This window comes from Apodemus sylvaticus, chromosome 1, assembly GCF_947179515.1.
Source record: "Apodemus sylvaticus chromosome 1, mApoSyl1.1, whole genome shotgun sequence".
In the NCBI taxonomy this organism is placed as follows: Eukaryota; Metazoa; Chordata; class Mammalia; order Rodentia; family Muridae; genus Apodemus; species Apodemus sylvaticus.
In genome coordinates this window covers 114,049,402-114,077,310 of record NC_067472.1, presented here as the reverse complement: position 1 = coordinate 114,077,310, position 27,909 = coordinate 114,049,402, and the positions used below count along the sequence as shown (strand labels likewise).

At 41.3% G+C, this 27,909-nt stretch overlaps 1 protein-coding gene across 10 annotated transcripts in view; it reads left to right on the top strand.

Annotated features, from left to right (window-relative positions):
- Dlg2 (discs large MAGUK scaffold protein 2) overlaps positions 1-27,909 on the top strand; it is a 1,203,331-nt gene that overhangs the window by 942,496 nt on the left and 232,926 nt on the right. The window lies entirely within an intron of this gene.

Here is a 27,909-nt window from a genome sequence, read left to right as displayed (position 1 = left end):
AAATCCACCTAAATTCCTCATTAAAAGACTACTTGACAATATAAAAATTCTGCCCCATTTTCTGTCTCGCTGTCTGTCTCTTCTCTCTTCTCTCTCTCTCTCTCCTCTCTCTCCACACAGTTGTCACTTTCTCATCATCAATGTATTATTTGTGATATGAAGAACAGAGAAAGTATATTTGATTTTCCAGTTTTTATCAAATGTAATAAATGTAGCACATAGGCAGAATAGTGTATAAATCTAAATTATATAGCTAATGTAATTACATAAAAATGATATCCAAGTATTCAGTACTCATATAGCTAGAAAAGCACCTACTGCATTATCTCTGCATTATCTCTACCCAGCCAATCTTTTTGCCACAGGTCAACACTATCCTAATTTCTTTCTTTTTTTTTGGATTTTTTTTTTATTTGATGTATTCTTTATTTATATTTCAAATGATTTCCCCTTTTCTGGGTCCCCACTCCCCACAAGTCCCATAAGCCCTCTTCTCTCCCCCTGTTCCTCCATCTACTCCTTCCTACTTCCCTGTTCTGGTATTCCCTTATACTGTTGCACTGAGACTTTCCAGAACCAGGGGCCACTCCTCTGTTCTTTTAGGACATCATTTAATATGTGGATTATTTCTTGGGTATTCCAAGTTTCTAGGTTAATATCCACTTATCAGTTAGTGCATACCATGATTGATCTTTTGAGACTAGGTTACCCCACTTAGTATGATGTTCTCTAGCTCCATCCATTTGACTAAGAATTTCATGAATTCATTGTTTCTAATGGCTGAATAGTACTCCATTGTGTAAATATACCACATTTTTTGTATCCATTCCTCCGTTGAGAGACACCAGGGTTTTTTCCAGCTTCTGGCTACTACAAATAGGGCTGCTATGAACATAGTGGAGCATGTGTCCTTATTGCATGCTGGGGAATCCTCTGGGTATATGCCCAGGAGTGGTATAGCAAGGTCCTCCGGAAATGCCATGCTCAGTTTTCTGAGGAACCTCCAGACTGATTTCCAAAGTGGTTGCACCATCTTACAATCCCACCAGCAGTGGAGGAGTCTTTCTCCACATCCTCGCAAGCACCTGCTGTCTCCTGAGTTTTTGACCTTAGCCATTCTGACTGGTGTGAGGTGAAATCTCAGGGTTGTTTTGAGTTGCATTTCCCTAATGATTAATGATCTTGAACATTCTTAAGGTGTTTCTCAGCCCTCTGAAGTTCTTCATGTGAAAATTCTTTGTTTAGCTGGGTACCCCACTTTTTAATAGGGTTATTTGGTTCTCTAGGTTCTACCTTCTTGAGTTCTTTGTATATATTAGATATTAGCCCTCTGTCAGATTTAGGGTTAGTGGAGATCATTTCCCAATCTGTTGGTTGATGTTTTGTCCTTTTGACAGTGTCCTTTGCCTTACAGAAACTTTGTAGTTTTATGAGGTCCCATTTGTCAGTTCTTGATCTTAGAGCATAAGCTATTGGTGTTCTATTCAGGAACGTTTTCCCTATACCCAGGGTCTTCCCCAGTTTCTTTTCTATTAGTTTCAATGTGTCAGGTTTTATGTGGAGGACCTTGATCCATTTGGAGTTGAGCTTAGTAAAAGGAGATAAGAATGGATCAATTCACATTCTTCTGCATGCTGACCTCCAATTGAACCAGCACCATTTGTTGAAAAGACTATCTTTTTTCCACTGGATGCTTTCAGCTCCTTTGTCGAAGATCAAGTGACCATAGGTGTGTGGGTTCATTTCTGGGTCTTCAATCCTTTTCCATTGATTCACTTGCCTGACATTGTACCAATACCATGCAGTTTTTATCATTATTGCTCTGTAGTAAAGTTTGAGGTCTGGGATACTGAATCCCCCTGAAGTTCTTTTACTGTTGAGAATAGTTTTAGCTTTCTGGGGTTTTTTGTTATTCCAGATGAATTTGAGAATTGCTCTTTCTAGTTCTATGAAGAACTGGGTTGGGATTTTGATGGGGATAGCATTGAATCTGTAGATTGCCTTTGGCAATATGGCCATTTTAACTATATTAATCCTGCCAATACACGAGCATGGAAGATTTTTCCATTTTCTGAGATATTCTTCAATTTCCTTCTTCAGAGATCTGAGGTTCTTGTCATATAGGTCTTTCACTTGTTTGGTTAGAGTCACCCCAAGATACTTTATGCTGCTTATAGCTATTGTGAAGGGGGTCATTTCCCTAATTTCTTTCTCAGTCTGCTTATCCTTTGAGTATATAAAGGCTGATTTGCTTGCGTTGATTTTGTAGCCAGCCACTTTGCTGAAGTTGTTTATCTGCTGTAGGAGTTCTCTAGTAGAGTTTTTAGGGTCACTTAAGTATACTATCATATCATCTGCAAATAGTGATAGTTTGACTTCTTTGTTTCCAAATTGTATCCCTTTGACCTCCTTATGTTGTCTAATTGCTCTAGCTAGGACTTCAAGAACTATATTGAAAAGATATGGAGAGAGGGGGCAGCCTTGTCTAGTCCCTGATTTTAGTGGGATTGCTTCAAGTTTCTCTCCATTTAGTTTGATGTTGGCTACCAGTTTGCTGTATATTGCTTTTACTATGTTTAGATATGGGCCTTGAATTCCTGTCCTTTCCAAGACTTTTAGCATGAAAGGATGCTGAATTTTGTCAAATGCTTTTTCAGCATTTAATGAAATGATCATGTGTTTTTTTTTCTTTGAGTTTGTTTATGTAGTGGATAGCATTTATGGATTTCCTTATATTGAACCATCCCTGCATCCCTGGGATGAAGCCTACTTGATTATGGTAGATGATCGTTTTGATGTGTTCTTGGATTCAGTGGGCAAGAATTTTATTGAGTATTTTTGCATCTATATTCATAAGGGAAATTGGCCTGAAATTCTTTCTTAGTTGGATCTTTGTGTGGTTTTGGTATCAGTGTAATTGTGGCTTCATAGAAGGATTTGGGTAGTGTTCCTTCTGTTTCTATTTGGTGGAATAGTTTGAAGAGTATTGGTGTTAAGTCTTCTTTGAAGGTCTGATAGAATTCTGCACTGAAACCATCTGGTCCTGTGCTTTTTTTGGTCGGAAGGCTATCTATGACCCCTTCTATTTCTTTAGGGATTATGCATCTGTTTAGATGATCTATTTGATCCTGGTTTAATTTTGGTAATTGGTATCTGTCAAGGAAATTGTCCATTTCCTCCAGATTCTCCAGTTGTGTTGAGTACAGGCTTTTGTAGTAGGATCTGATGATTTTTTGAATTTCCTCAGTTTCTATTGTAATATCTCCCTTTTCATTTCTAATTTTGTTAATTTGGATACTTTCTCTGTGCCCTTTCGTTAGTCTGGCTAAGGGTTTATCTATCTTGTTGATTTTTTTTGAAGAACCAGCTCCTGGTTTTTGTTGATCCTTTGTATGGTTCTCTTGGTTTCTACTTGATTGATTTCAGCCCTGAGTTTGATGATTTCCTGTCTTCTCCTCCTCCTGGGTGAATTAGCTTCTTTTTGTTCCAGGGCTTTCAGTTGTTCCATTAAGTTTCTAGTGTATGCTCTCTCCAATTTCTTTTTGGAGGCACTCAAAGCTATGAGTTTTCCTTAGCACTGCTTTCATTGTGTCCCATAGATTTGTGTATGTTGTGCCTTCATTTTCATTAAATGTGTCCCATAGATTTGTGTATGTTGTGCCTTCATTTTCATTAAATTCTAAAAAATCTTTGATTTCTTTATTTATTTCTTCCTTGACTAAGGTATCATTGAGTAGAGTATTGTTCAGTTTCCATGTGTATGTGGGCTTTTTGTTGTTTTTATTTTTATTAAATACCACTTTTACTACATAGTGATCTGATAGGAGGCATGGGATTATTTCTTGTGACCAACTATATGATCGATTTTGGAGAAGGTACCATAACGTGCTGAGAAAAAGGTATATTCTTTTGCTTTGGGATGAAAAGTTCTATATATATCTGTTAAATCCAATTGGTCCAAAGCTTCAATTAGTTTCACTGTCTCCCTGTTTAGTTTCTGTTTCCCTGATCGGTCCATTGATGAGAGTGGAGTGTTGAAGTCATCCACAATTATTGTGTTAGGTGCAGTGTGTGCTTTGAGCTTTAGTAAAGTTTCTTTTATAAATGAAGGTGCCCTTGTATTTGGAGCACAGATGTTCAGGATTGAGAGTTCTTCTTGTTGGATTTTTCCTTTGAACAACAAGAAGTGACCTTCCATGTCTCTTTTGATGACATTAGGTTGAAAGTCAATTTTATCTGATATTAGAATGGCAACTCTGGCTTGTTTCCTGAGAGCATTTGCTTGTAGAATTGTCTTCCAGCCTTTTACTCTAAGGTGGTTTTTGTCTTTGACACTGAGGTGTGTTTCCTGTATGCAGCAAAATGTAGGGTCCTGTTTATGTAACTAGTCTGTTAGTCTGTGTCTTTTTATTGGGGAATTGAGTCCATTGATGTTAAGAGATATTAAGGAGTAGTGGTCATTGCTTCCTATCATTTTTGATGTTAATTTTATACTTGTGTGGTTATCTTCTTTTGGGTTTGATGAAAGAAGCTTAATATCCTGCTTTTTCCAGGGTATAGTTTCCCTCATTGTAATGGCGTTTTCCCCCATTATCCTTTGTAGGGCTGGGTTTGTGGAAAGATATTGTGTAAATTTGGTTTTGTCATGGAATATCTTGGTTTCTCCATCTATAGTGATTGAGAGTTTTGCTGGGTATAGTAGTCTCGGCTGGCATTTGTGTTCTCTTAGAGTCTGCATGAGCTCGGCCCAGGATCTTCTAGCTTTCATGGTCTTTGGTGAGAAGTCTGGTATAATTCTGATAGGTCTTCCTTTATATGTTACTTGCCCTTTTTCTCTTACTGCCCTAAGTATTCTCTCTTTGTTTAGTACATTTGGGGTTTTGATTATTATGTGACAGGAGGTAGTTCTGTTCTGGTCCAGTCCGTTTGGAGTTCTGTAGGCTTCTTGTATATTCATTGGCATCTCTCTCTTTAGGTTAGGGAAGTTTTCTTCCATAATTTTGTTGAAGATATTTGCTGGCCCTTTAAGTTGTAAATCTTCACTCTCGTCAATGCCTATAATCCTTAGATTTGGCTTTCTCATTGTGTCCTAGATTTCCTGGATGTTTTGGGTTACAAGCTCTTTGCATTTTGCATTTTCTTTGACTGTTGAGTCCATGGTTTCTATGGTATCTTCAGCATCTGAGATTCTTTCTTCTATCTCTTGTATTCTGTTGTTGATATTTGCATCTGTAGTCCCTGATTTCTTCCCAAGGTTTTCTATCTCCAAAGTTGTCTCCCTTTGTGCTTTCTTAGTTGTTTCTACTTCTGTTTTTAGATCCTGGAAGTTTTTGCTCAGTTCCCCGTCATTTGCTTGTTTGTGTTTTCCTGTAATTCGTTGAGAGATTTTTGTGTTTCCTCTTTCATGACTTCTGCCTGTTGACCAAAGTTCTCCCATATTTTTTAAAGTGATTTTTGCATTTCCTCCTTATTGGATACAAACTTCTGACCCATATTGTCCTGAATTTCCTTAAGTGATTTTTGTGTTTCCCTTGTAAGGGCTTCTAGCTTTTGATCATTTTTCCCCTGGATTTCTTTAAGAGATTTATTTATGTCCTTCATGTGTTCCTCTAACAGCATCCTAACCAGTGCTTTTAAATCCAACTCTTGTTTTTCTTGTGTGTTGGGGTATCCAGGACTTGCTATTGTTGGAGAATTGGATTCAAATACTGCCATAATGCCTTGGTTTCTGTTAGTAATGTTCCTATGCTTGCCTTTTCCATCTAGTTCTCCCTGGTGTTAGATGGTCTTATTGTCACTGGCTGGTGCTTCTACCTCCTGTGGACCTTTAGGGCTATTTCCGGGACACTGGATGACTGGCTTTCCTCTGGCACAGATTACTGATATACTGCCTTCCTCTTTTGTGCCTTTGGAGCCCTGCTCAGTCTTGCCTCAAGCAATGTTATACTTGGGTTGTCAAGGTGAACCAGATGTTCTTAGACTGCTCTGTTATGGAGCAAAGATGGTGTGTGTGGGGGTCACTCCCTCTGTTGATTCTCACGTAGGACACAGGCCCCATGACCGACCGGCTTGCAGAAAACCGCCTATGTGCTCAGGTCCTGAGAGCAGGCAGACCCCTGGAGATTTTCACCCCCAGAGATCTTAAGCTCAGGATAATACAGTACCTAGTGATGTTTTTCTGCCCTGGCTGGCCACAAAGATGGCCACAAGGAGTTGCTCCCTCTGCTGTTCTCTGTGCAGGACATAGGCCCCACAACCTAACAGCTGGGAGATGAACCACCTGTGTGCTTTAGGTCCTGGGTGTAGGCAGACCTCTGGTTGTTTGCACCCCCAGAGATCTTAAGCTGGGGGTGATACAGTACCTAGTGATGCTTTTCTGCCCTGGCAGGCAGTGAATATGGCCTCGGGGATTCTCTCCCTCTGCTGCTCTCCAGGCAGGACACCACTATCCTAATTTCTAACACCACTGACTAGATTTTGGTCGCTTATCCTTAAAATAGATATGACCACATGGAAGTTCACATGTGGTCACTCTAACTCTAGTTCCAGAGCTTCTAATGCTCTCAAACAGACAAACATGCAGGGAACACACCCATGAACATAAAATATTATGTTTTTTAAAAGAAACCCATTTCATGTTGTCCCTGAGCTGCACCCATCCCTGGAAATTTGGGAGTCACTGCAACCCCTACTGAGTAACTTTTAAAGGATTTGGAGTAGGATTTACATGCTCAAAGTACACCCTAGTAGCAATGCAAATGGATAGGAATAAAAACAATATGGCTGCTCTCATGGATCATGTGATAGATGATGCTAGATGCAAAATGATGAGCTTAGAGCTGCTTAAGGAATATGTTTGGCAGGATCTGGTAATAAGGATATGATTTTGAGGCATTTAGGTGGATTCCAAACCGTTGAGGTAGGCAAATTTTGTAGGGGTGAGTAAGCTATTGACAACTTTAATGATAGCTGATGCTGTGGAAGTTCATGCCCTTCAATGCAAAGTACAGCTTCCCAGTCTGACTGTACCTCCTGCTGTTGAGGCACAGGAAATTAGGATGAAATTTGAATGAGTCCCCAGCTTGTCTGTCTAGCAAAGCACAGCAAACTTAATTGGATGTCCTTGACAAATACCTTTCATAGAAACAAAATGCTAGGGCTGGAGAGATGGCTCAGTGGTTAGGAGCACTGACTGTTCTTCCGAAGGCCCTGAGTTCAAATCCCAGCAACCACATGGTGGCTCACAAACATCTGCAATGAGATCTGATGCCCTCTTCTGGAGTGTCCCAAAACAGCTACAGTGTACTTACATATAATAAATAAATAAATTTTAAAAAATGCTAGTAAAGGCCAGCAAGATGGTTCCATTTGGTGTGAAGCCTGATGACTTGAGTTTTAGCCCTAAACCCCATGGCTGGAAGGAGAGATGACTCCTGCAAGACCTACACATAAATGCTGCAGTATACATTTGTGTTCATGTGCACATGCCCGTGCATGTGTCTCTAGTATGAATCTCTAGAAAAATACTCTCTAGTTAGAAGTCTTCCCTCTTTGAAATGTAACATTTAGAAAAAAAAATTCTGTCTGTATGCTGACTTCCTATCATCTCTAGGCACTCTAACTTAGAAAATTACACCATCAGTGTAAATAGTTTCTAATGTGGGTTTCGTTAAACACAGTAATGGTAGCTGGGTATCGTTAGAACAGTACTATATAATTTGTGATGGTACATTTGAAACTTCTGAAAAACAGAGACCTTTGAAATCTGAACTTGATCTACATTTTTTTTGTTTTTACTCAGAGAAGAATCAGGAAGAAGGGAATTTCCATCATCATGAACAAATGAACTATTCACCCCAAGCTACCCTGTATCATGTTCTTAGTCCCTCCAGTTTCTAGGTCAACGAAAATTAACGAAAAGCAAACATAGAACAGGAAGGGGGCAGACATGGAAGTATAGGAGAGAAGAAAGATAATCCAGGCATTGTGGCACATCTTTACAATCCCAGCACCCATGAAGCTGAGGCAGGAATATTACATGTAAGGCCATCCTGAACAACATAATTAAGACCTTTCTCAAAAATGAAAATGAAAAGAAGAGGAAGAAAGAGAATGAAAAGATGAGTTATAGGCAAGACAGAGAAGGAGAGCAATGATGACAATGACCACAGCAATGACAACTGAAGACAGTACTACCAAGTGAAAAACTGGAAGAGATTCACAAGGATAAATCCAGAAAAATGAGTCAAGAAACACCCTTTTAGAGACCTAAGTGTCTGACACTAAAATACAGAAAAAATAATGAGGACAAGGAAGGGAATTTACAGCAAAGAATTTCCTCATCTATGGGTTTGTTCAAAAACAAAAAAGCTAAACATGTATGCCTTTAGTCCCAGCAATCCCAGGAGGCAGGGGTATCTTTGTAAATTCAAGGCCACATAGAGCTAGATGGACAGACCCTGCCTAGAGAGGGGGGATGCTAGCCTATATTATATCTATATCTCTAAAACTACAAATATGAAAATCTAGATTCTTCGGAAGACATTTACATCACATGCAAGTTGAACAAAACCTAGGATTCACATCACACAGGCTGCATCTGGCCTGGGGTATTCCTCACAGCCCTGTTTCCAGAAAGAACAAACTTCTAAATCCTGCCTTACTGATTTAAGATAGTTGGGTTTTGAAAGATTAGGTTACATGGGCAAAGACAGACTATAAGACCAAGAGAAGCAAGAGTACATTAAAAGCTACTCAGCTAGACATTGTGTTACAAACCTATACTCCTGACTGTTTAGGAGGCTGAAGCAAGATTCGAAATTAAAAAGCTGAACCTAGGTATTTTAACGGTTTCCTGTCTCCAGAGCAAAAAGAGGGGTAGGGAGATAGGCATGCATCTTCTTGGCAGAAAACCTAGGCTCCTCTTTCAGTATGCCCTCTACAACACAACTAGTCATTATTGGTATACATGAATGGCCATTATGCTATAAACTTCATAAGTGTGAACATTGTTGTGAATTTGCTAATCATTTATAGCAAACACATAGAAAAATGACTTTATTTGAATAATGTACATAGCAAACTCTTGAATGCTAATTGAATCAGTCAAAATATTGCTTGAAACCTCCACATCAAATTCATACTAAGTCACATATGTAATTATTAATTCCTCTGTTGTTTTATTGTTACCAGTTATGTAGAATTAATGAACAATGGGCCAAGTATACAATTCCAGTGGTCTTACATTTCTAACCTATATGTATCACTCAGATCCTCATTGTTATTACAAACTATCTGAACAATTTGAGGGGAACAATATTATTTAGACTCAGATTTTGAGAGTTTTTAGTTCATTGTGGCTCAGCTCAGTTGATTCTGGGCCTGAACAAGGTAAAGGATAAGGAGCATGTGATGCAATCCAATGGCTCACCTTATGGGAGACAGGAGGTGAGAGACAGAGAAGCAGCAGAGACCAAGTATAGCCCCCAAGACCACACTCTCCCAATGTGGTGACCAACTTCCTCCAATGGGGCCCCACCTATAAAAGCTTCTATTGTCTTCCAATAGTGCCACCAACTCTCCAAAAGACTTTGGTACCTGAAAAAAATGCCTTCCAGAACAGGTGTCTAATGTCACCTAAAATTGATCTTGGCCATCTGGATAATTGGGTAGTGTTTTGAGTTTGGGGAATAATAATAATAAAATTAAAAATTAAAAATACTAACAATAAACGAATTTGGCAAGATAACCAAATACCATATGGCACATAACCTTTCATTGTAATGCCAAATTAAAATCCTCATTAGACACTAGTAAGACACTAATTGAAGTAACAATTTAATAATCCTTAATAATTCACTTGCTGGTTGTTAGTCAGCATCTTTTAATTGCATATGAAAACAGCTACCCATGAAAGGTACGTAATTGACCTTAAAAAGCCAAACCAGGAATTCATGCAGTGTGTTAGAGTTGATTGGTCTGAACAGTCCACTGATTAGGTCAGAGATGTCAGGGTGCAGCTGCTTCTCAGTGATTGGATCTACCACCTGGTCATCAAGCTTCAGGGAACCCTTCATACTCAGACCGACACAGTTTCCTGATGACACATATTTGTTCTTTGCAACTGAACATATTGATACTTGAGATGCATCTTTCTTCATGGTTCCTTGAGCAACCATGGGATTATAGTAAAAAATAATGCCATAACAATTTACCTGATTAAACACTTGCATTAACAACCTACAATTCTGAATCTAGGAGGTAAAGAATCTTCCAGCACATTATAGCATCTCTTCTAAACTTCTAGTGCAGAAGCACAGCTTTGCTGAACTAATTGGCATCCATCCATGCAGATGTGATTGTTTGGGTCTCACATTGTGGCCCATCACTTAGTTAGAGAATTGGAGATTGTGTGCACACACTTTGTTTCTCCTAAGAAAATGATGCTTGCAGACAAGCTATTTTTGCCTCTTGGCTTATGTAGATATTCTCAAATTTTATTACCATGTCCTACACAGATGTTCAGAGACCAGACATCACTATGCATAGAGAAGTATTTAGCCAGCACTTGGTTATAGTGACATCACTTCTCTGTACACTGAGTCGCCCTTATAGTGGCCTCTTCTTTGTATATTGTGAAATAAACAAAGGTGTTGCTCAAGTTTAGATGCTTTTTGGATTTTACTCATTGAAGAAATATGTTAAAGAATAAACAGAAGCCTCATTGTCAAAAATAAATGCAATGAAAAAGGTAATAAATCATACAGAGTTGATTTTCATTGTTGAGGTTTTTCAGCCTGTTTTATTTATTAATCAGTTAGGTCTGTAGAGAACAATCATGTGTCTGATATAGTCATTGGAAACTATAAGGCTGCTTGCCAGTTTAGTCTGATTGACAGTCTGTCTTTCTAAGAATTTCCACAACTGTCACATCTCCAAAAGACTTTGCTTCTGAGGGGAAAAAAAGAAATCCTTCCAGAACAGGTGTATAATGTCACCTGAAGCTGATATTGGACATCTGGCTAACTAGTAAGTGTTTTGAGTTCAAGGAATAATAATAATAAAATTTAAAATTTTTCAATAAAAAACATTTGGCAATATAACCAAATGCCATATGGCACCTAACTTTCCAGAACCATGCCAAAAAAAGTTCTCAATAAAGCCTAGTAAGAACTAATTTGAATGACAAATCAATAACCCTTAACAGTTTGCTCATTGGTTACTATTAAGCATATTTTAAATACATATAAAAATAATTCCCTGTGAAAAGTAAATGATTTGATTTCAAACTTTTCTATGAAATACTTATGCACAATCAGAAATGTCTCTTCAGAGTTTATTGTATCCAAGCTGCCAAAAATGCTAGGCCGAGTTATATTAGTGGTGCCTTCAGCCAAAGAAGAATCTAAAGTACCCCAGGGTGCTGGGATAAATGTTGCTGGGGATTCTGTGGGAATCATAAGGTGGTGCTTAATTTGAGCTAGAAATTCAGAAGAACTCTCAGAGGTAGTGGTGTTTGAATATGTATTATAAGAATAAACAAAGTGGCTAACCAAAGGAAAAGCTGTCAGTATGGCATCATTATGTTTTCCAAGAAGATGGTAAGAGTAGAGGTCATCATCTCTGTACATCAAGTTTCTAAGTTTGTGTTGTTCTTCACCGGGAACCAGAGCATGGTGCTGTTGTTAATAGGGAATCAGTAAGGAATTGGAGCAGAGGGGATTCAAGACAAAATGAGCATTTTGGGGAAATTCTGTTTAAATGCAAGGAAAGTAACAGAAAGGAGACACATTGAAAGAGAGCCCGCATGAATACAGGGACAACAGAAAGAGCTAAGGGAGCAGAGATGCATGCTGGACCTATGAGCAATGGGATCAGATGTTTCGTCGTATATAGAATTGAGGTTTCAAGCTCAATTTTCTTATCTAGATTGCTATAACTGGGGTAGACTTAATCAAAGACTCCATGTTCTTTTAATATCTATTTGTTTTCCCAAAACCTCCAGTCTACAGTATCACTTTAGCTATACAATAGTTCTGTGATATTTGCCATTTATATTAAACTTTATACTTCGCCGAACATTTCCTTTTGCTTGATCTCCTCAAAGCTTGTAAAGCTTGACAGACTTAAAAAAAAAATGACTTGGCTAAACTTATGCAGCTGAATTTGGCAAAGACAGGAATTAAACCAAGTCTCCATATTCCCCAGGTTGAAGCTTTAATTCAGAGCAAAAATTTTACAGCTCATTACTCTATGCCTCTTCCATTTCTTTCATCCTATTTGGCATGAAAGAGAATAGATTCTGGGCTGGGCATGGTAGCACACACCTTTAATTGCAGCACTCCAGAGGCAGAGCAAGCAATCTCTGGGAATTCCAGGCCAGCCAAGGAGACACAGTGAGACTCTGCCTCATAAAATTAAGTTAAATTAATAGTAGATTCTGAAAGATTTCAGAATCCATTAAGAAGCAAAGAAGTTTGGAGATCTACAAGTAAACCCTGAAGGCATCTGGGAGGAAGAAGCCACCAGCTGAGAAGAAAGGAGAAAAGCCACTGAGTGATCCTGGCTTCCAGCTGTCAGAATTCACATCAGTTACAGGACCAATGTTCTCACTTTGGCTTACTGTAAACTAGTTCCTGTAAATCACATTAACCCTGTAAGGTGGTAAAAGACCTTTACCAGATAGTGACTGAGATCTGACAATTACTGCAGCATTCTACATGTTCAGAGGCTCCTGCATCTCACCCTCCAAATCTGTCTCCAGGGGATAGATTGACTTGTTGATTGGGTTGTCTGAGATTATCTGTGCAGTGGTTATGAAAATAGGTCTATTTCAATTGAAAGTAGGAGCTACAGTTGTTACTTCATTAAAACAATGGAGAATCTCAACCTCAGTGAGCAGAGAAAACACTCAGTCTTGATACACACAAGCCAGAAAAACAAAAGTACTTCACTCAAGTAATGGAACTAACTAAAGTTACTTGCAATGATAATACAATTATTTTGTGAGTTTTATTCCTCCTCCTCTTCTTTCGGCTCCTTCTCTTTCTCTTCTTTCTCCTCCTCCTCCTCCTCCTCCTCCTCCTCCTCCTCCTCCTCCTCCTCCTCCTCCTCCTCTCTCCTCCTCCTCTTCCTTGTCCCTTTTCTTCTCTGTCTGGCTCTTGCTAATGAAGAATGACCTCAAACTTCCGCTTTAGTCTCTAATCTTGGGATTACAGATGCGTACCACCACAGGGGGCCGTGGCTCTTCCTTCTATTCATGTTAGTGATTAGAAGGCAGCAAGACGCCTGTCTTAGGTGATATATACATGAGTGGTCAGGGGAGCGCTTTTATCTGCAGGGTTCGTTAGTGGTTTATAAGAGCTAAAGGGGGCAATGCTGTCAGGATGTCTCAAGAGAATGCACTTTGTAATAAAAGCTCTTGATTGCTGTGTTTCTTTTTACGTCAGCTTGACATGCAGTCTATAGTAACTGACCTGCCCTAGAGATCAACTCTTACTTGTAGCTAACTGATTTCATAATGGTGGTCAAATAACTTGTGCTTAACAGAGAAAATCAATCCATAGGTCTGTAATTGTATAGCCTTCATCCTTCTGCAGGAATTCAATAACTTTCTGCTCCCTGTTTGTTTGTGTCACCTTTCAGCATGTTCCCACAGCATCTAGAACTATGATTGGAGTTAACATTGCTTTAAAGAAACTTATACACACACACACACACACCATTGACACTCATATTTTCACACCAGCACTGGTTCACCATTTGAGGATATGGGGCAGATTTCATACCTCAGTTCCCAGGTGCTATTTGATGTTTGAGATTGCAAGGAAACTCTGGCCACCACCAGGCTACCCTATGAGGTAAGGGAGTCAGGCAGGCAGCTGACACTATGCCCCCAGTCCCAATCTCTGTCCAGCTCTTACTGTCCTGCACAGTGTACAGCTTTTCCTTATTTATGTAATAGCTAAGATTGTTGCAGCTGGTTACCTGGGTCCCCCACTATTCACGCCCCCTTTCCCCCATATCCTATCATCTTTCTTTTCCCTCTCTTAAAAGAAAGAACAGAGGCTGCCCTAGTTTAGAGTCTGTGTGACTCAACCTCCTGAGATGGTGTTATTTCAGTACATATCTTTCCCCATCCCATTGAGTTTACCTTTAAACTCCTATGTCCTGCCCCTCCCAACTTTTTTCCTTTACTTCTACCATTTACTGTATGTCTTTCCTCCTCTACTTCTTATCTAGCAACCTAATGCTGACCACTAATCCCACTGTGATGTTTTTCTCATTTCTTTTATCTCTCTATGAGTACCCACCATAATTAGTATGCTAATATATACAGTACTATTGATGTCCCAGTACTTGTTGTCCCTGTAAACTGATATTTAGGGCCATCACAAGAACAGCAAGATACTGGCATGACACCATCATATTGATCAGTGGACTAAAGATCTAGCTATAAATTCCTATACCTACAGTCACCCACCCAAATTTTGAGTCCAAACTGCACACCAGGGAAAAGAACCTCTAACAAGTGGTTGCTCTTGCTGCAGTGGTTAGCCTACCCCCCAGGCTTGGTCAAGTAGAAAAGAAGACATGAAGAAGACGTGAACATGAGCAGAGGAGCAGGGCTTTTTGAGAAGGAAAGGAAAGAGAATGAGAGTTGGGGGTGGGGGTAGCAATGGCTAAAATCTACAGTAGAAATGCAAGACACTGAAAAGCAAACCACTTTTCAAAAGAAGAGAGCTTGGTTTTCTTGTCTGTTTTTATCCTGAATCTTTGTGTGTGTGATAAAAGAAACATATAGAGAAGTACTACAACCCCAAGTCCATAATTATTTGCATAGTTTGCTCACCCTAGGAAAAGCCTTAGAGGTATCTAGAGCCATGGATCCCATCATTACAACCATTTGGTTAGTAGAAACTAAACCTTATTTTATCCTTCAAGAACCCTTGGGATTTTTAGTCCCTGAGTATTTAGACAGAGTCTAATCTTCAGTTATGTTTTTCAGATAGATCATGTATAAATGAACACATTTAGAATTATTTTAAATAAAATATTTACATGAAATTACTTCATTTGTCAGGAAAGTTTGATTGAACTGTTTCAGTTTTCACTTTTAAAAGAAAAAAATCACAGACACAGTCCACTTTAAGTTTTATAAATAAAAAAGGGAGAACAGGTGGGTGGTGTCACCATGGTGACCACAACATCTGATTTGAGTAGCAAAAGAGAGGGCAGGAAAACAGGGCCACATTCAGCTGGATTGCACCAGTGATCAGTGTGTGTGTGTGTGTGTGTGTGTGTGTGTGTGTGTGTGTGTGAGAGAGAGAGAGAGAGAGAGAGAGAGAGAGAGAGAGAGAGAGAGAGAGAGAGAGAGATGCTAGGGGTGGTTGTGAGGGAGGGGTGACGAACATGTCTGGCTTCACTTATTAGATATTCAATCATTGTATGACTACCCTAGACTTCAGAAAATGCACAAACTGCACAGTCAAAACAAGAATGCCTTATAAAGCAGGGTTTGAAAATGCTTTTAGGAAGGAACAACAACAAATAGGGAGAAAAGCTTGGAAGAGCAGGGTCTTGAACTGGCATTGGATGGCCTACTTCAAACCAAAGGAAGAGGGTGAATTACAATCTCAGGTTGATGAGTTCTTTGAGTTTGGCCACGTGGTTTTCCGACACAAAAACCTTGGGTGAAAGTTCCTGCCAGCCAGGTGACCAATTAACACTCTCTGCAGAATGTTAACTACCCGGTCCATTCTAAAAGGGGACAGTTTCCCACACTTCAGTATGAGAATTTCAAAAACAGCCAGCTTCCTGGGAGGTGAGCTGGGATTTGGGGTAAGCATCCTCCTGGCTCCTCTCCTCTCACTCTCAAAGCTAAGGATTTTTTTTTTTTCCTTTTCCTGTGAAGAAGTAAAAGGGACAGGGAAGACAGAGGAGGCGAGTGGACCTTTAACACCTGCAAAGTAACTTGTTTCTCACCTAGAGCGCTCTTTCTAGCAAAAGGAGACGACTTTCCATTTCTGAAACTGGTCCTTTGGTGTTGCAAAACATCTCAAACCAGCTCTGTGGCGACACTGGGAGGGTGGCCCCACCCGCTGCACTCCTAAAGGCTTTGGCCAGCTCCCGAGTGTCAGGTGTGTGCGGGCCAGGTGGAGTCTCCACGCCCCGCCACCGGGAAGCTGCACCGCGACGGAACCGCCACTCAGCTGAGTTTAAGATCAGCTGCCTGCTGTGCTGAAACCCCCTGAAACGGTCTAGGGCGCTCTGCTGAGAGATCCGAGCTGCTTTCCTCAGGCATTTTGCTCCGGTTGAGGGTTTGACTGCCACTGAGATGCAAAGAGCAAGGCAGTCCCCCCTCCCTTCCTTCCCAGAAGAGCGGCCCTTGCTGCTTCTCAGCACTTGCTGCGCGCAGGCATCCGCTGCTGCTGCTGCTTCTCTGTGATCCTGTCTGTGGCTGGCTGTGTTCTGAGAAAGCAACAGTCCCTGAAGTTGTTCCTCTGTCTCAGCACAACAGCCCCTAAACTAACACTGTGGGTGAGTTTGCTTCACCAGTGGCGGCCTCTTCACAGTAAGTCTCTCTTTGTGTCAACAGGCATGTGTGTGTGTGTGTGTGTAAGGGAGGGGGACTTGGTGTTGAGGAATGTGAAACTCTACGGCAGATTTAAACGGGTTCCCGAAATGCCTAAGTTCATGCCTGTTTAAAGCGGAGTCTAGATACTGCTTCGGGGACAAGCTAGTTGTCTTGCAGGAAGACAGGCTCACTTGTCTTAAAGAACCAGATAGACTTGAATGCTGAATCTTGCTGTTAGCAGGGATCAGCTAATGCAGCTTGAAGAAATCGCTGAACTGTGCTCCCTTCAGCTTTGTCATCTGTAAACTGGAGATGTTATCTACTTTGTGTGGTTGTTTAAAGACTCAAGTTGTGTGCACAAAGTTAGATTCTAGGATATCCCTCCAAAAAGCACGGTTCCTTATTTAGGAGTTTACAGTTCCATATCTGCAGATAGCAGGTGATTAACAATGGTCGCTTAGGAGTTAAGAATGTCCCTTCAGGTCAACCTACCCATGTTCCAATCACAGCTTGTCTTGGAAACCCACCTCATTCACCCAACCTCATCTGCGAAATGATAATGTAGTCCCTAGGTTTGTGAGAATCAAAAGACGCCTCCCCTCCCGTGTAAAGCCCTCAGGACTGCCTGACCAAGTCAAAGTGTGGGGCTGAGCAGCTGATCTTTCTGAGATAAACCTATCTCATTTAATTATGAAATGGAAGGGTAGAGAAGGTGTCCCAGGGAGAGCCTTCTACCTCACAGCAGCTGTTTCAAAGGGTCGCCACATTCCAGTCTTAGCGCCCCATATTTTCTCTTGGAAAGGGCATAAGCTAAAAGTCAAATGAGCTTTAGGGTGGAGAAATAGTGACATATTAGATGGTTATGATGCATGTGTTGGGCTTAGCATCACTGCCTGCTCAGAGAGCCAAGTGTGTATTTCCTTTACTCCCATGTACAACTCGCAGCCCCCGAGCTGTAGCATTTCCATGGCTTTGGAGACTTCAACATCTGCATCCAAGCATTCTGTTCACACAAGCTGGCTGAGAGAAGCATTTGTTAACCTATCTAGTTTCTCTAGTCTCTCTCTCTCTCTCTCTCTCTCTCTCTCTCTCTCTCTCTCTCTCTCTCTCTCTCTCTCTGTGTGTGTGTGTGTGTGTATGATTTTTTTTTAAGACGGAGGGAGCCTTAACCTGTGGTGTCTCTGCATTCTGACAGTAGTTAATTTGCATCCGGCATAACAGCTGAGCAGTTGGTAAGCTGTTTTAGAACCAGCCCAAGTCTCTCCTCACCCTCCCTGGAGTGAGAGAGCAGAGTTGCTGGGCAGGAGAGAGGATTTTCCTCAGACTTGGGGAGCTTATCTCTGACAGCATGGCTTTCCTCTCACTGTACCAAACCCCTTCCCACAGCTCCTTGGAAATCTGCTAAACACCCGTTGTCAGGGAGAACAGTTAACCCCAGGTGTTGAACATTAACCTGACAGACCACAGACTACAGGGAAACATGGGGTGGGCAGACAGATAGACGAACTGGCAGACTGCCTCTTCTCATTCTTGGTGCTTGTGAGCATGGAAATGGCATTGTAATTTTCCTTAGCAAAACTAAGATGTTTCAGGTTTGTTGGATTGATTTCTTTCCCTTAAAGCATCAAAAGCTGTTGTTTTTAAATATATAGTGTACTGCAGGGGCGGGGGGACAGGGGGAAGTAAAATTGTCATTTGCTTAGTCCACTGTTTAAAATACTAGAGAGATGGCACATTAAAGTGGCTCAGCTTCTGAACAGAAATGTAGTGTAGTACTTCCCTTCTCCTTCTCGTTGGCCATATAGCCTAATGCCACGCACATTTCTTTTATGTGGTTTAGGGAGTTGTCATACTATTCTCAAAAACCTGGTCAGTTTGCAACCTTTCCTTCTTTATAGTCTCAATATAAGAAATCATCTGTAGCAGTGCCTTTAATTCCAAGTGATGGAACTTTCTTAACGACACTCACAGCCCCTGCATCCCGATGGCTTTCCTCATTTTTGGTTCTATGGTTGTGTTGACTGAGTCCCTCCAGATGTATAGCTGTGATAGGTTATTTCTCTGCCACCGGTGAAATAAACCAATTCAAGCCATTAATATTAGATTATATTAAAGACAGGTTTATTGGGAAGCTACTCTGGGGCCCGTGAGTTCACTAGCTCCAAAGACAAAGGCCATGGGGAGTGGGGTTGAGTAGGGGAGGAAGAGAAAGAGAATTTGCATAGAGAGAGAAGAGCGAGGAGACAGTGAGGAAGAGAGAGAGATAGAGAGGGAGGTGGAGAGAACCATGGGGGGGGGGAAGAAGGAGGGGGAAGGAAGAGAGAGAGGGAGAGGAAGAGAGGGAGAGTGTGCATAATGTAGGGAGGAGCCTCTGCAGGAAGGGCAGTCCACCCCTGGGCTGCAAAGTTCAAGGTTCAGGGCAGGGTATGCTAAGTAGGGACTGAGGCATTCTGGGAGAACCTGGAGGCCAGGGGTGCTTTGGTATGTAAAATAAGTGCCTCAGCCCCTTGTCCCCCATCCCTCACCCCACCCCAGTCTGAAGCTAGACAAACTGGACCTTCCCAAAAAGCATTTCTAAGATCAGCGGCGTCTTCAACAGTTCCTTGTCAGCAATCCCGTGATCAGCAGTATTGTATGAATCTCACACTCACATGGTGTAGCATTTTGTTTTGCTTAGTAAATCTCTCTTGTAGGTAGTGATTTAAAAAAAATGTCATTTTGGTGATTTCTTTTCTCATGTGAACTGAATAACTGGTGCTCAGTAACCACTAAGCTGGGAAGCAATTGGCTGCCGAGTCAGCGGTCTGGATGCACTTGTAGTTAGTTATAGGTAGTAACTGATGAACCAAAGTGCTAGGAGCAAGGTTTTGTTTTCAGCACTCACAGTCAACACACCTTTGTACCTGACCTATGAATACTATTATGAAGGAACTGGGATTAACTAAACCCTGAGTTGGGAAATCTGTGCATAGGAGAGTCACACAAACTTAAAAGCATCTGAAGTTGTTAAATAATAAGTACCTGAAAGTGCTTTTACACGTGTATACACACACACACACACACACACACACACATACACACACACACACACACACACAGATCTGAGTGTCACAGGTCCTGTCCCTGATAGCTTTGCCACTGTTATACCTTAGCTTTCTCAAGGCCTCAGAATACTTGATAAGAGCATCTCTTTTGAAGTTTGGGGCAAGACTTTTGAACTTTTAAGACTCCTGTTTCATATGCGATGGCCCAGTCCCACGCTGTCTTCCTTATCTTATATGACCCCTGTTCAATGCTCAGCCCTCCACATCTGAAAGCATCTAATCTGACTAATCCCACACAGAGGTACTGTAGCATGCATCCTGTTTGAACTGGTTTCTTTCCCTGGGAGTTGGGTATATGCCACTGGCAAAGGAGGCTGCTCGAATGTCTCCTGCAGGAGGGGCAGTCCGTGCGCCAGTCTTAGAACTTTGAATAAGAGGGTCTTGAATGAGACAGGCCACCCTGGCCTTCCTTCGCTCATTCTGAAACCCAGTAACAACACAAACAGCAATAATAAAGATAGATTGGGAATGTAGCCCCTTTGATACATATGATAGGTTCATATCAGGGTTCAATCCCAGCATCATGTAAATCAGGCATGGTAGCAGTCCATGATTGCCATCCCAGTACTGGGGAGACAGAGGACTAGGAGATCCATGTAATCCTTGGCTATATAGTGAGTTTGAGGCCAGCTTCAACCACACGAAATCTTGTCTCAAACAAACAACAACAAAAACAAGAAGCTTTGGATGGCTGATGAATGGACGTAAAGAGGACCCCAAATTCCATAGCAGTCTCTGAGTTCAGACAGCTTTCATTCCAGGATGAGCCATGGATGGGAGACAAGGAAGCAGCTGCTGTGTAGTGACTGCCTGGGCTGCTTTTGTTGGCCATGGGTCCAGGCTAGGGTCTGTGCATTCTTAGCTCTGTGAACTTTCCTAAATTATCCAATTTAGTGTTTGCTGAGCATAACAGGTGAAACATTGCAGTCTGCTGTGATTCTTTGCCAGTGCTTTGGAGAGGTTTGGCCAAGATAAATCTGGAAATGCTTATAAAGTCATATCTGGTACAGACAGAAAGTCTGGCAAGCAGAAAAGATTGTAGCTGCTGACACATGTGCAGGTAGATGACAATCTTGGTTACTTAATAGAATTTGTGTTAGAAGCATCCACTGGTGTCAACAAAACAGTCTCAGTCACAACATTACAGAATTCAGAAAACTGAACAAATCCTTCATATATGACACAGCAGAGACACTGAAGAGGAAACAGCTACCATCCCTATAGAAAGCTACTGCACGCTACACACCAACAAGAACATGCTTTAAATGGGCATGGAAGCTGAATATGTCTGTTCTATGGCACACAGTTAGTGGTTATTGAAAATTCCACCCAAAAGAGGTTATCTAATAACACAATCAACAATATATTCACTATTTCCAAATGACAAGCATCTTGTATATATTTCAAAACAAACTCCACACAGCCTTGCATATCAACACTTTTGTTTAAAAGAACTGATTTGTATATGGCATAAGGGGGTTAAATGTCTGATAAAAGAAACATAGAAATAAAATAAACTGAAAGACTAATGTGCTGGAACCCATTTCCATCTTCCTCGGCCTCTTCATCCTCCTGTTCCGTGCTCTCTGTCGCCTTGCCGTCTCCCTGGCTCGACACGTCAGTTTCTTTCCACTCTGAAGGCAGCAGTATCCTCCTCCCATTTCTCCTGCAGCCTAGGAGTCTTCTCTGTTCACCAGGCTGCCTGTCAGCTACAGTGATGCTACCTGGCGCCTCTACCAGTCCTTCACAGCTGGCAGCCTGCGATGTCCTCCTTCAGTTTAGGGACAATGCTCAGAACAAAGGGAGAAGAGGAAAGGAAGCTCTTAAACACCTTGGGATCCTACAGCAACTTCTTCATTTCTTTTGGGGGTGGGTATCGGGTTTTTAAAGTTAGTTTATTTCAGTTGTGTGTGTGAGAGTGTGGGTGTGGGTGTGGGAGAGCATCTCTTGGGAGTCAGTTCTCACCTTGTGCCTTGTTGAGACAGGGTCTCTCTTGCTCCTGTGCTGTGTACTCCAGGCTAGGCAGCCTGTGAGATTTAAAGTCATTCCCCTGTCTCCACTTTCCATCTCACCATAGGCATGCTGGGGTTACAGTTGTAGCCCATCACAGCTGACGCTTTTTTGTGTGTGGTTTCTTGGGGTCATGGAATCACATTTAGGTTTTCAGCTTGCATGAGTAGTATTTTTATCCGCTTCTGGCATGTCTTTTAAAGTCTTTCCCCCTCTTCCTCCTCCTGCTCCTTCTGCTCTTCCTGCTCCTCCTGCTCCTCCTCCTACTTTTCCTCCTCTTCCTCCTCTTCCTCCTTCTCCTCCTCCTACTTCTTCCTCCTTCTCTTGTCTTCCTCCTCCTCCTCTCCTCCCCATCCTCCTTAAAGCAAACATGGTCTCTCACCTCTGAGTGCTTAGAAAATTCTGAAAACTTGATTGAAACATCTGGTTTCTGCTTTTGTGCCTCTCCCGGCTGGCTTGCACAGAAAGCGTATGGGCTATTTTGCCTCTTAGCACCTCCGGCATTTCCCATGCCTGGCTGTTCTCCTTGAAGAGGCATGGCCCCACAGCCAGCAGCCAGCAGTCTCTCGGTCCTAGCACTCTTCCAGGGACCCTCAGTGGCTGCACTAAGATGGTCTTGACCACACTCTGTAGTGTGATACATAGATGGAGGCCAAGGGAAGTTTACTCAGTCACTTTGTGGGGGACTAAGGCTAGAGACTGTTTTTCTCCCGTGTCCTTATTGACGTCATTGGATGAGTAAGGATTTGCATTATTTTGGACCCTGGAGAATCAGTCCACCAAATCCTTTTGGAATCTCTCCTTTGGCTGGGTGTATAATAAGGCATTTTCATAGCTTTAGGGAACAAGACACAAGAACATGTGGTAGCCAGATTCCTCCTCCTCCTCCTTTCTCTGGAAAGGCCAGCTTGCGCAGGGGCTTCTCATGTAGTAACACTATGTCTGTTTCAGTGTGTCCCTATCTGGATGTACACATTTAAAGTGTTTTGAGAAAACAACTAAAGGTCATTGTGGTAATCAGTTCCCACTACTATAACAAGATACCAGAGAAAATCACCTTAAAAGAGAAAATGGTTATTTTGACTTACTGTTGTAGAATTTTCTTTCCATGGTCAATTTGTTTCCCTGTTTCTGGGTCTGTGGCCAGACGAGCATAATGCCGGATGTACCAGAGGAGAAATGCTTACTCCAGGGGAACCAGGAAGCAGAGGAGAAGGCCAAAGGTCAAGATGCATTCCTTTAAAATTTTGTTTTTATTATTTTTATTTGTGTATGTGGGGAAGAGGGTACATGTGTGCATGCATGAACATGCATTATGAACATGGAAGTACCTAATAAAAGCCAAAAGAAGGTGTCAGATCCCCAGGAGCTGGAGTCACAGACAGTGACTGGGAATCAAACTTGGGTCCTCTGTAGAGCAGCAAGCACTCTTAACTGTCCCTATAGCCTACATTCTCCAGCTAAGCCCTACCATCTAACAGTCCATTGATGTGGTCATGATCCAACTACCTCTCAATAGCACTACCTATTGGAAAACATGTCTTCAATACTTTGGTTGGGTTTCTCTCCACTCAAAACTTCCGTCCCCTCATTAAAAAAAAAAAAAAACACTTTGGTTGGGGGGCGGGGACATTTTACATAAGTCATAATCTTCAGTACTTGACTGACTGCTATGTAGATCAAGGTCTTCTGTTCTGAATATGAGTGCAGCATTTAAGAAGTGCAACTCCTCTTAAGGATTCTGGTTTCCTAGGTGAAGAGAAAAGTTTGAACATCTACCTTTTCTAATACTGAAAGTACAGGGCAAGCTAAGAGCTACTGCTTTGGTGCCTATATGTGCATATGTGCCAGAGTCTAAGATCAAATCTATTATGGACTGTATTTGTCTGGTAATAATGTCACTTGTACTTTTCTAAAGAGTGTCTAGTTTTGAAGGTCCAAAGTTGACTCTCTGGCGTGTTAAAACTGGATTGGTCCTGATTTTTTTTAATATTTAGTTTTGAGAAATGTATCACTATGTAGCCTTGTCTGGCCTGGAACTAGCTTCAAATTCCCAGAGATGCACCTGTCTCTGACTTTGGAGTGCTGAAATTGAAGGTGTGCACCACCACACCCAGCTCTGATTCCCTGAGTAGTAGCCTCTTTGACGGTAGCCCTACTTATCTTGACTCAGGATTTTTATAACAACTGCCTAAAAGGGCCTCCTAGATCTCCCCTCCCTCACTAGTTCTCAATATACTCTGCTCGGTCAGTCACCTTGCTAGAATGAGCAGTGCATTACCATGACCTACCCAGCCATAGAGCAAGTCTCCAGATCTTGTATCCTTAGCACAGTGTTTCCTGCTCAGCACAAAGTTCCTCCAGTCCAAAGCATTGAAAGTGCCTCCTGTTGTGAATTGTAATGCAGTTTTTTTTATTAAGAATTGAATCTTCACCAGCTTCTGTACTAAGTGTTCTGTGTAGGTCTGACAACCCACCCCCACCCCCCATGGCTTTAGACGTCCAGTTCTAGACTTATTTGCAAAGCCTTGTTGCTCATAGTGAGTTGCCCGTGAGTTCCAGCCGTGTCCTTAGAGAGCGCTCAGGGTTAAACTTGTGTCATTGTGATTTTTGTATATACTTGCTCTGTCATCTCAAAGCTTTGTGATGCATTTGTCTTATTTGGTTGAGCAGAATGTGTAGCAGAGGGAATTTGGGAGAGGTTCTAAGGACAAACTGATAACCACACCCTAAGAAACACCTGGACATTCATGATTCCTTCTAACATTGGATCAGTAGGCACTGACATGTCACTAACTATGAAGTCATTTGGGTAGAAAACCAAATGTATCCCAAAAGCTCTGCTGTTATAGTCCTGTGACATCATGCCATGTTAACCTAGAACATCCCAAACCACAGGCAGTAAAAGATGCCTAGCTTTTTGTGTTCAGCAGAACAGACCTACCTCTATATTGCCACATCAATGGGTTTACTCTGTTACCAGAATGGGACCAAATTATATGACATCATCCATTTGAAGGATATTTCATGAAGACAGGCAAGCAGTGCCAGGAGGGTTTTTGTGGTTTTGCCCCTGTGTTTTTACAGGCAGACACTGTAATCAGCTGTCACGATAGCTATAATCAATTAGCTTATGCAGTGTTTTTCTCTGTCTGCTCTAATTGAACAGTTGATTCTGTTTTTATTTTCACTTTTCCCTCTGCTCAGTTCCTGAGTGTTACTATGGAACCCTGTGACTAAGCCCCTATGAAACCTGCTGCCTCTTGTGAGATGTGCAGTCAGTAACCCCTTCATCCCCAGACCATTTCACGTCACACTTATTTCTAAGAGAGCTTGTTCATTTGAAAAATACGTTTAAGCTGGCTTTCTGCTCCAGAAGCAAAAGCCAAAACCTGATTCATCTAAATCTGATGATTGTTCACTTGTGACATTGTGTCATTGTTGGGACCTACTATGTGCAAATTATGTTCTTCTGTAATGTAAAAGCCGATATCTGGGACTTCCTACTAGTGAGAGTTACTTTACATTTCCATATAAGAAGTATAAAAAGATGAGAGCTGCCAGCTAACAAAGATGCTTAAGTGGAGCCTAGGGTGGGTAGAAGAAAAGGGGAGAGGTAATGGTTAGTAGAAAACATTCAAGTTTCTTTTGAAACGAAGATTTCTCTCCAATAAATGACACAACCTGGATGTTTCCCTGGCAGTAAACCTAAGGACATGATTGGCACAGTAGCTATGTAACTTGCACAAATATTTCAGTAATGCTTTGTTGTTTGCTACAAATATTAGATTCTAAATTAGGGAAAAAAAAGTGAGATCTAGGCCCTCTTAACAGTAGGAAAAGAAAGCCTTGTGAGCAATCAGTATGGTGGCTAAGATGGTGTGAGAGAGGTCTGTGCACTGGGCTGAAAGGTCAGAAGTAGAACTAGAAAAAGAAGCAGATGTTTTTCAAAATGTTCTGCCCTCTGCTCAAAATGAGATCACCCCTGACTCCTGAGTGTTCAGGTTTCTGACTGAAAAATGGTCACAACCAAATATTTTGGGGTCCACTTTAAAGATCAATTGGGAAGGACAGACAACAGCTCATGCATGTCCAAGCATAGGCATTGTATGTTGGTCATGTTAAAACCAAGTGCCTCTTGAGACCCACAGAAGAGGGGCTCTGTGACCCCCATGCCTTCAACTGGTTCTGCAGATGCTCTGGTCACTTTCACAAGTAGCACAGTATTCTCATGTAGCTTGTGCATGTTCTGCTATACACTGACTGCATCTTCAGTGTCTTTTTAAAAAATATGAATATGTATGCATGCAAACCGAGTGCCCTATGAAATCCAGCCTCCTGATCGTCACCTTCTCCCTTGTCTTTCACAACTGTCAGTAATCGCTCTTCTATATCTGAGTCGACATTTTCAGCCTTTCACATATGGGAGAATATGTGGTACTTGTCTTACGGTGTGCAAGTTACTGTGTTCAGCATGCTGCCCTCCAGGTTCTGCAGCAAAGGGCAGGATTCAATCTTTGTGGCTGGATATGCCTTTGTATGTTTTCTTTATTGATTCAGCTGTTGATAAACATCTAGGTTAATTTCCACATCTTAGCTTTTATTCATAGTGCTATTAAAAAGAGAAGCACAGGTATCTCTTTGATATCTCTTCTTATCTTTTGCATACACAGTAAACACATACATACATACATACATACATACATACATACACAGTTTGTTTTGTGGTAACTTTTAGGAACCTCCACACTGTTTTCTTATGTACTTACATACCTTTTAGTGTGTTGTTACTATGTTGATTTTGTAAAAATGTATCAGATTTCTCTTAATAGTTCAGTGTTTCTAATTTTTTAAGTGATGTCTGAGATCCTTTAAGTGATGTCTGAGCACATAGGTCTTCTATCCATTTGAAATGTGTTCATCTACCTCATCACTGTTGGCAGTTCATTTTTAACTATTATCAATTACATCTTATTAGAACTAAAAACACCAAACATGCTTATATGCTGAAATTTGCATTTTTCAATTGAGAGTTTGGAACTAAGTTTTCTTTCTAAACCTGAAAAGTATATTGACAAAGTTTACATATTTATAATTTTAAACCTTATTATGGCTTATAAAATTGTCAACAAGGAGAAAAAAATCTATTTGTTTAATTCCATGTATATTTGTGTGTGCCCAAGTGTATATGTGTCCCATGTGTGTGCGGGAGCCTATGAAGATCAGAAGAGGAATCGGATTTTCTACACTTGATCTTAGCCAAAAGGCTGAGAAGTGATAAGGAATCGGATTTTCTGAAGTTAGAGTCACAGAGTGTTAGGAGCTGTCATGTGGGTGCTGCAAGCTAAACCCAGCTCCTTTAGTTACAAGAGCAGTAAGAGGTCTTCACTACTGAACTGTCACTCCAGTCCTTCTCACAGACTTCTAAATTATCTTCAGACCACTTACCAATACTTAATACAATGTAAATACAATGTAAATAGTTGTCATGTTATTTTCTTTAGAGAATAGTAACACAGAAAAATGTCTGTATGCATTAAATACAATTTTCCTTTTCCTGATATTTTCAATACAAGTTTGGCTGAATCCGTAAATGTGGAACTCAGGATGCAGAGCTGCGTCTTAAATCTAAAGCAAGGGACACTCAGCTTCGGCTCAATTTTATCATCAGTTCCTTATAAAACTTACCAGAGGGACAAATGGAAATGAAAATCTGAGTAGGCAGTAGTGCTTTTACAGGGTGGATAGAAAAAGCCAGGCACAAGAGAAAGAGGCCTGGGCAAGGTCCTATTGCCATCAATCAATCAATTTCTACAATTCTGTTCTCTCCCTTCTCTTGTCTCTGCTCTTGGAGATTTGACTGTGAATTTGTTGGTATGTGCTTTTCTTCTGAAAACACTTAAGACAAAGAAGGAAACAAATAACGAAGCCCTGTGTCCCCAGCTGTTAGAACTGAGAGCTTCGTGGAGTGTTGAGCACCTTCACTGAGCACCTGTGACTTCGTGTGCCAGGAACTGCACCGAATGTCAGAGTAAAATCAGGCAAGGTCTCTGTGTAGACTTTGGTTAAGGACACTGGTGTCACATGCCTTTAATCTCACCACTTGGGAGGCAGAGGCAGGCAGATCTCTGAGTTCAAGGCCAGCCTGGTCTGCAGAGTGAGTTTCAGGACAGCCAGGGCTGCCCTGTCTCAAAAAGCAAAGCAAAACAAACAACAGAA